This window comes from Trichechus manatus, unplaced genomic scaffold (assembly GCF_000243295.1).
Source record: "Trichechus manatus latirostris isolate Lorelei unplaced genomic scaffold, TriManLat1.0 scaffold00026, whole genome shotgun sequence".
NCBI classification, from domain to species: domain Eukaryota; kingdom Metazoa; phylum Chordata; class Mammalia; order Sirenia; family Trichechidae; genus Trichechus; species Trichechus manatus.
Genome location: NW_004443962.1, coordinates 2,164,207 through 2,172,447, shown reverse-complemented (window position 1 = coordinate 2,172,447; position 8,241 = coordinate 2,164,207). Strand labels below are relative to the sequence as shown.

The 8,241-nt window shown below is 42.5% G+C and overlaps 1 pseudogene; it reads right to left on the bottom strand.

Moving 5' to 3' along the window:
* Nucleotides 1–310: 310 nt before the first annotated feature.
* Nucleotides 311–4,724, bottom strand: LOC101360999 (high mobility group protein B1-like; annotated as a pseudogene).
* Between the last annotated feature and the right edge of the window lie 3,517 nt (nucleotides 4,725–8,241).

Here is an 8,241-nt window from a genome sequence, read left to right as displayed (position 1 = left end):
CAATGAAGGAGAAGAGAATGAGATGGTAAGATTCCAGCCACATTTCTCTCTTCCCATTCCCCAACCCTCAACGCTCATGCACACACACATTCTCTCACACACTCAGACACACACTCAGACACACAAACTTACATACTTGTCTGCAATTCGACTCTGGTATGATGCGAGAAAGGGTAATGACCAACGAATCTCTCTATCCTCATAAAAGTATCCTCTGACGGAATCATTCATTGCTGGAATGAAAATATTGTAATCATTTTATCAAGCATGTTTCTTTTTAAGTAAATCAGAAAGGGGGAGAAGCACAATGTCACTTTATGATGAGTTTTTGAACCTCACCAGTGTAGCAAGTTCTGTTCAAAACTTGTAATAATTTGAGCAAATCTGTCATGTCAGGAGCAGTGTATTCCCTGATAGGAGGAAGTAAAACATCAATAGTGAAGGAAGAAGGCAGCCGGCTCTTTGACCTTCTCCGCATATCTGCTTTCACAAACACTGTTGGACAGAAAAATCACATAAAATATTAACAATTATCAGCCTACACACATTTCTGTTTTCTTCTAGAATTTTGCTTGTAGTTCACTAGTTATAGAAACTGGTTACAGTAAGCTCTCTGTAATTTACTGCTTCGTTTCAGATGTCACGCCGTCTGGGGAACTGTAGGCAAATCAAAGCTGACACTTAGGCTCTTGCTGAATTTAAGGCTGTTTATTTCTCAATTACAATGTAATCAAGAGAGAGTTAGAAATGTGTGCTTCAGTTTAATAAGGTCTTTGTGGTAATTGTATAAGGACGGTCTGTTACGCCAGTAATGATGTAATTAAAATGTTAAAATGTGATGCTCTTATTCCATAATAGCATTTTATCTTCCTGGAGTTAATACATGAATAATGAACACAAAAGATATTTGCTTGAAATGTTTTCTTGGTTAATTGCCTTAGCCCTGACTATTAAATTCTTTGTTCTTATACTGGTCTTTCAAGTGTAATCTGCTTACCTGTTCCTATAGCAACAACATTTTCTAGACCTTCAAGGGTAGATCCTTCTGCTATCAAAGCTGAAAATTTTCCAAAGAAATAAAAAGCATCTCGATTCAGGTGGCTGTCTTAACCATCTGCTTACTTCTCTTAGTCTTGAGACCTAAATGACAATGCTCTTCAAGTCTGACATAAATGTCACAGAAGTGACATTCTGGCAACATGTTGGGTATCATCCTTGCTTCTCCAAGTGTTTTCCTTAGGGAGTGAATATTCCATTACTCTCTGTATTATGGGGAAAATGTTACCCTCTTCTTGAACATATTTCTTCATCAGAAGACAGTGTCTTCTTCGAGTATTATGTTTTCTCCTGCCTCGAGTCTTCAGATGGAGACACACCCCCTCTTTTCCTGTACACTCTTTTCTGCTCTTTAGAATTTGTCTTTTAAGAGTCATTGAGTCATCTACTTTCTAGCAGACATTCCTAGTTCCAGGAAGCAAAGTTCCCGCTCCTCCCCTAGCCTGTACATTCAAACTGAGTAATTTTATGAATAGTTAATCTTCATCACAGCACCACCAGGTAGGTTAGGATGGGACAACCTACTTCTGTATGCAGCTGAAAGTCCAGTTAGGAGAGGGCCTTAGATACGGGAAAGGACACTGTGTTTGCTGGTGAGGGGTCATTTGGTGGGTAGTATCCGGGGAGGTGCTGTCCTGAGTATTCACTCTGAAGTCCTCCATCCTGTTCTGCTTGGAGAAACCTGGCCACCTGCCTGTTCCTTTGTCTGACACTGTGTCCTTTTTCTCTTCACCCCTCCATCCCTTACCCTGAGCAGTAAACTTCAAAAATTATCACCATATCTTCAATGTACCCCACGTATTTTTATAGGGATTTTTAATTTACAAAATACTTTCCTGGCCACTAGCTCATTTAGTTTTCGCAACCAACCTATGAGGTAGGTGCTGTGATTCCCACTTTGAAGATGAGGAAACTGATGTGCAGAGCATTTGCCATCTAAGATTGCACCGGAGTCCGTGGGTGGTGCCAATGGTTAATGCACTCAGCTGCTAACTGAAAGGTTGGTGGTTCGAGTCCACCCAGAGGTGCCTCTGAAGAAAGGCTTGGTGATCTACTTCTGAAAAATTAGCCATTGAAAACTCTATGGAGCCCAGTTTTACTCTGACACACATGGGGTTGCCATGAGTCTGAGTTGGCTTGATGGCATCTAGAAAAGTTTGAACCAATCCGATGCCGACTTCTTTACTCAACAGCCTATGTAGGTGACCCATAGGGTAGTTTAAACTGGTAACTTTTTTGGTCTATCGACTTGAACGTAGCCTGTTGATACATTTTTCAGTTCTTCCTGAGGGCATTGTACTCTTAAGAGGAGAATACATTTCCTCCTTTAATAAAACAAAGCTGGAGAGAACTTCATATCTTCTTAGAGCCCCCAGGATCTGGTCTGTCATGTAGGATTTTTATTTCCCGAGTAAGTCCGTCTCCTGTGCTTAACTGTGTCTGGAAATATGTCACATCAAACTGTTTACATTTTCTTGCTTTATAATATACACTGAGTTTTTTTAATTTCAATTTTTTCCTTTAAAAGGAGTGAGTTGTGTCCAGGGGGGTTAAATGCTTTATAGACCAGAAAAAAAAACAAAAAACCGTGCTAGAACCAACTGACTCATCATCATCTTCTTCATCCTCCTTCTCCTCTTCCTTCTTTTTCTTGCTTTTCTCAGCCTTGACAACTTCCTTTTTGGCTACTTGAAGCTTCCTTTTAGCCCACCAAAACCAAACCCTTTGCCGTCGAGTCGTTTCTGACTCATAGTGACCCTATAGGACAGAGTAGAACGGCCCCATAGGGTTTCTAAGCAGCGGCTGGTGGATCTGAACTTTCGACCTTTTGGTTAGCAGCTGAGCTCTTAACCACTCCGCCACCAGAGCCGAGATGAAGCAATATCCTGATTGGATTTCTCCTTCAGCTTAGCAGGCTTCTTCTGGCAAGGCTGCTTGTCATTGGCAGCAATGGATTCCACATCTCTCCCAGTTCCTTTGCAACGTCACCAGTGGATAGGCCAGGATGCTGGCCTCTGATGTTTGGCTGATACTCAGAACAAAACAACAAAAAGGATGGAGGAGTCCTCTTGGATGCATTGGGATCCTTGAACTTCTTTTTTATTTCCCTTTTAGGAGGGATATAGGTTTTCATTTCTCTTTCGTAACGGGCCTTGCCCACCTTTACTATGTCTCCAAATTTTTCTTTCTTTTTAGCAGACATGGTCTTCCACCTCTCTGAACACTTCTTAGAAAATTCTGAGAAGTTGACTGAAGCATCTGGGTGCTTCTTCTTGTGCTCCTCCCAACAAGTTTGCACAAAAAAATGCAAATGCTGACATTTTGCCTCTTGGCTTCTTAGGATGACCTTTGCCCTTGTTTGGTTGTTTTTCCTCGGCAAGGCAGAGTTGCCCAGTGCTGTCCGGCTCTGCCCGCCCCAGCGCTGTGTCTGTGCAGCTCAATGTACTGTAATAGCTCTATAGGCACTGAGTTTTGACCTTTGCAAAAGTAATCCCTCTGATGATAGAAATGACTTCAAACTTCAGAAGAAAACAAATAAAAAAGAACAGGAGTATTCCAGTCTTAAAGATGCCTGGGATGATCTTCAGTTCTAGAATAGAAGTAACCGTAACTACAGAGCAACTCTAGGTGACCTGAAAGTAATATCCCTACTGCACCACCTATCTCTAGGTGCAAAATAAGACAGGGGCCACATGAAGAAAGAATTTGCTTGAAGGACAAGGAAGAAAAGGGAAGAAAATGATCTTCATAGAGGGTTCACCCAGATGACTACCTTAGAAAGGCTTATGAGAGGAAGCTCGCAGGTAGAGGCTGGACAGTACTAGGTAGACCACTGGCCTGGCTCTGACTAACCATGGGCTAGCCATTTGCCTCCTCTAGCCTCAGTTTTCCTATCTGTAAAATAGGAGCGGTCTCTCTTACCCTATTTGTCCCACAGGCATCTTGTGAGGATCAACTGAGGTAATCTATGTGGAAGTGTTTTGAGAAGTAGAAAGTTCTGGACAAAGGTCAGTGATTATTATTCAAAGAAAGATAGGAGGAGTCAGGGCTTAGACAATTACCCCACATAGATGAGGTCATCTTTTCTCAGTAAATGATGACCTGCGAGGAATATAAACCTTTATTCACAAGCTATAGAGACCATTTATAGATGGAGACATTATACCTTACCCTGCAGTGTTTACTTTGAGAAAACACCTACCTATCTTGGGACTCAGATTCCTCATTCGTAAAGTGAGAATATAGGACTGTCTGGGAGCTCCATGGTTGAGAGCTCGGCTGCTAACCAAAAGGTCAGCAGTTCAAATCCACCAGCCGCCCCTTGGAAACCCTACGGGGCAGTTCTACTCTGTCCTATAGGGTCGCTATGAGTCAGAATCAACTTGACAACAATGAGTTTGGTTTGGTATTAATGGGGCAGTAACTAAAAACTAGCTAACCAATTAACTAGCGAGTGTGGAAAAACAAGAGAAACTCTTCTTGAACTTCGAGTCATTTCTTAGAACTTAGCAAAACTTAGTGATGCAGTGGCACGTAGTATGGCAGCAGGGCGGTGTACGGTCTTTGCCACACTGCGAATCCTGTCGTTTGTCCTCACCGATTATTTGGCTCACTTTGATAGCTGATGTTTCTTCTCGAACTCTCGGGAGCAAAAGCACCTCCCCCATCTCAATAGCCACTTACTTATTATGCTCCTTGCGCACCTCCAAGCTGGTTGCCAGTGTTGACTAGCCAGCCCACAGATCTCATAGTGGAGGAATTGTATTCAGGCTGAGACATTTTGTCAGTTGAAACGTTCAGGAAGCTGAGCCACGGGCCAAGTCTAATGGTTTATTCTCGATTCACTGCTGCAGAACTCCCATGAAGCCAACTGATCTTTGATGTAAACTCTGGAGGAGTGAGATTTAATTGCTCCTTGAGGACAGGGACCCTGCTTGATTCACCTTTCCCTGGCCTCCCTTTTCTGTTTTTCAGTGTCCCCAGAAGGTAGCGCAGTGCCTGGCACAGAAACACAGGGCATCTTTGATCAGGATAATGGCAAGATCCCTGAACCTGCGATTTTGCATTCTGAGAAGAGCAGAGAGGCTGCAGGGCGCGAAAAGAGAGCCCGTTGGAGTAATAGAAAGAGAAATCTAGAAAACTGTCTGTTATTTCTTTGGAATGGTCAATAAGTCTTTGCATTTATCAACTGGCTTTCGCCTCCCTCAAGCAAGAACTGGGATTGTTTTTCAAAGTTAATTAGCCATACTGCACTATTTTTCTATGAGATACTTTATTCTCTCTTCATCCAGTAGTGTATGAACTCAGCAAATATTTACCAAACCTCTACTCTGTGCCAGGAACTGTGCTAACCGGAAGGGATTTTAAGTGAATAATAAACAGCTTCTGTTTTCAAGGAGCTCGAAGTTGAGTGGGCAGGGCCAACTACATTATTTGTGTGGCTCAGTACAAAATAAAAACGAGGTGCCTCTTTCCAATAATTTTTAAGAATTTCAGGATGGTAATAGAGTATTAAGCCCAGCACAGGGCCCTTCTGAGCAAGGGGGACTTCATGACTGCACAGGTCACACGCCTATGAAACTGGTTTTGCAAATGGGGGATCCCAGGAGGCAAGTGTGATGTAACAGGTGTTAGCATGGGACTTATGCACACAGAGCTGTGGGAGAACAGAATAAGAAGCAATTCAGCCAAAGAAAACTTTAGGGGGAAACTTGGCACTTAAGTTCCCTGGAGTGGGAGGTGAGGGCCAGATTGTGAAGGACTTCATAATAAGACGCCCTAACAAGGGTATGTTTTATCCTTTCCCAGAATTCCCAAGTATTGGTTCTGGAAATAACTGTACCAGAATCAAGTGAGGAGTATATAAAAAATTGATTTTTTAGGCTCCGCTCAGCTGCTAAACAATAGATTGGCGGTTTGAATCCACCAGCCCCTCCTTGGAAACCCTATGGGGCAGTTCTCCTCTGTCCTATAGGGTTGCTATGAGTCAGAATTGACTTGACAGCAATGGGTTTGGTTTTTCCTTGGTTTTAGGTCCCAGTCCAGACCTACTGAATTAGAATCTTCGATGGTGAAGCTAAAAGTGGTCAGAGGGTTGTGATGCCAGCCTGGCAGATGTAATAAGGGAAGCCACTGGAAACTTTTATTTATTTATTTTTTTTGAATAATTTCTTTTATCTTTGTTGTTGTTGAGAATATACATAGCAAAACATACACCATTCAAGTTTCTACATGTACAATTCGGTGACATTGATTACGTTCTTTGGGTTGTACAACCATTCTCACCCACCTTTACTGAGTTGTTGCTGCCGGAAGCTTTTAAACAGGAAATTATATGATAGATTTGCCTTCTCAAAGGATGTTACATCATGGTGTAAGGAAGGTTGGTTGGAGGAAGAGAGACGAGTAAGGAGGTATTTGAAATGATCCAGGCGAGAGGATCAGGACTAACCTACAGCCTTACCAGAGAAGATGCTAAATAGAGAATGGATTTGAGAGATGTTGAGAAGTTGAATGAAAAAGACTTGATAAGCCATAGACTGTGGGGTGAGAAAGAAGGGGTGAGCAGAATGAGGAGTTATTGAGAATGCGTCTAAGGTTTGCGGCTCATCCAATGGAGGGAGGTGATGTTACCATTTAACTACCATAGACAGAAGTAAGAACAGGTTGGGAGTGGGGACAAAAATAGTAATGACAAATACTTACATGGTGATTGATATGGGCCAGGCCCTGGACTAAGAACTTTATGTATATTAACTTATTTAATCCTCTCAGCAACCCTACGGGTAATCATCATCTTGATTTTACAAATGAGGAAACTGAGACATAGGTAGCTTAAGTGACATGCCCAGGTTCATTTGGCTAAGTGGCAGGCTATGTACGGCTTAAGTCTCTGTCTTAACTATAGTGGTACATGGTCTTTTGACTTTGTTAATTCCTGGATGTGTTACTTTAGTTGTTAAGCATGGAAAAAGAAGAAGGGGGAGATGAAAAAAAATGAAATAAAACAAAAACAAACGAAACGTATCAGGAGGCTGAAGACAAGCATTGTGGTGTTGGCTCTGCCATTTAATCATTTTTACAACTTTAAGTTAAGTTGTGGTCACCTGGCTTTGACTTTGCTTTCCTTACAAGGTGGAGATAATAATATCTTACTAGTTTGAATCAGGGACCAGTGCGGAGATTTCTTCAGGTCCCTTCCAACACGTACACAGTTGGATAAAATCACTGTGACACATCTTAAGAAATTTAACTGATACTCTTGAGTTTTTCAAAGAGCTGTGAGTTTTTTTTTTTTTTTTTCTTTTCTTTTTTAAGTCAGAGAGAGGAAAATCTATCTGCACACTTCATCTTCAGTGGGAATAGGGAGTTTTTAGCAGTTGCTGGGTGAAATACTCATAAATAAAGAAATAAAGAGTAAATCTATCAGTAGATGATTAACCAATGCTGGACCTGACAGGGTCCCCTGAACCACCGAAGGCACAGAGCATGGGTACTTGACCTTCAAAGGAGTGGGTGATATGGCGGAAGGTCCAGAGGAAATAGAGACTCACTCTGGGCTGTGAGTTTTGAGGCTTTGTGGCTCTTTCAAGACTTTGTGAAGACTAGTCAGAGTGGGACCACCCACTTAAACGGCCCACAGTTATTTCTGGATGTCCAGCATGCAATCCTTGGTGAACGGCCTGAAACCACAGCCTGGCCAGAGTTGAAAGGCAGCTTAGAACAGTTTCTCCCCAACTCCACCTTCAGCCTAAGGCTACTCTTATGGACAGTGAGCATAGCTGTGTCCTGGATGACCCCTCAGAAAAAGAACAGAGAGGAGGCCCAATGTTCTGCATTCTTTCCAAAGAAATATGATGTGTCCTAAGCTCGGACATTCTCTGATTTCGGCGACAGCACAGGCAGGGGACTTGCTGACTGTAATCAGTTTAACGTTACCAGAATCTATTAGCTTCTTGGAGCCCTGGTGCCACAGTGGTTAAGAGCTCAGCAGCTAACCAAAGGGTCGGCAGTTCGAATCCACTAGCCGCTCCTTGGAAACCCTATGGGGTAGTTCTACTCTGTCCTCTAGGGTCACTAGGAGTCGGGATCGACTCGACAGCAACAGGTTCAGTTTGGTGGTTTTTTTTATTAACTTCTAGGGGGAACTGTGACTGAAGAATTTTGAAACTCGGGTACTCAATT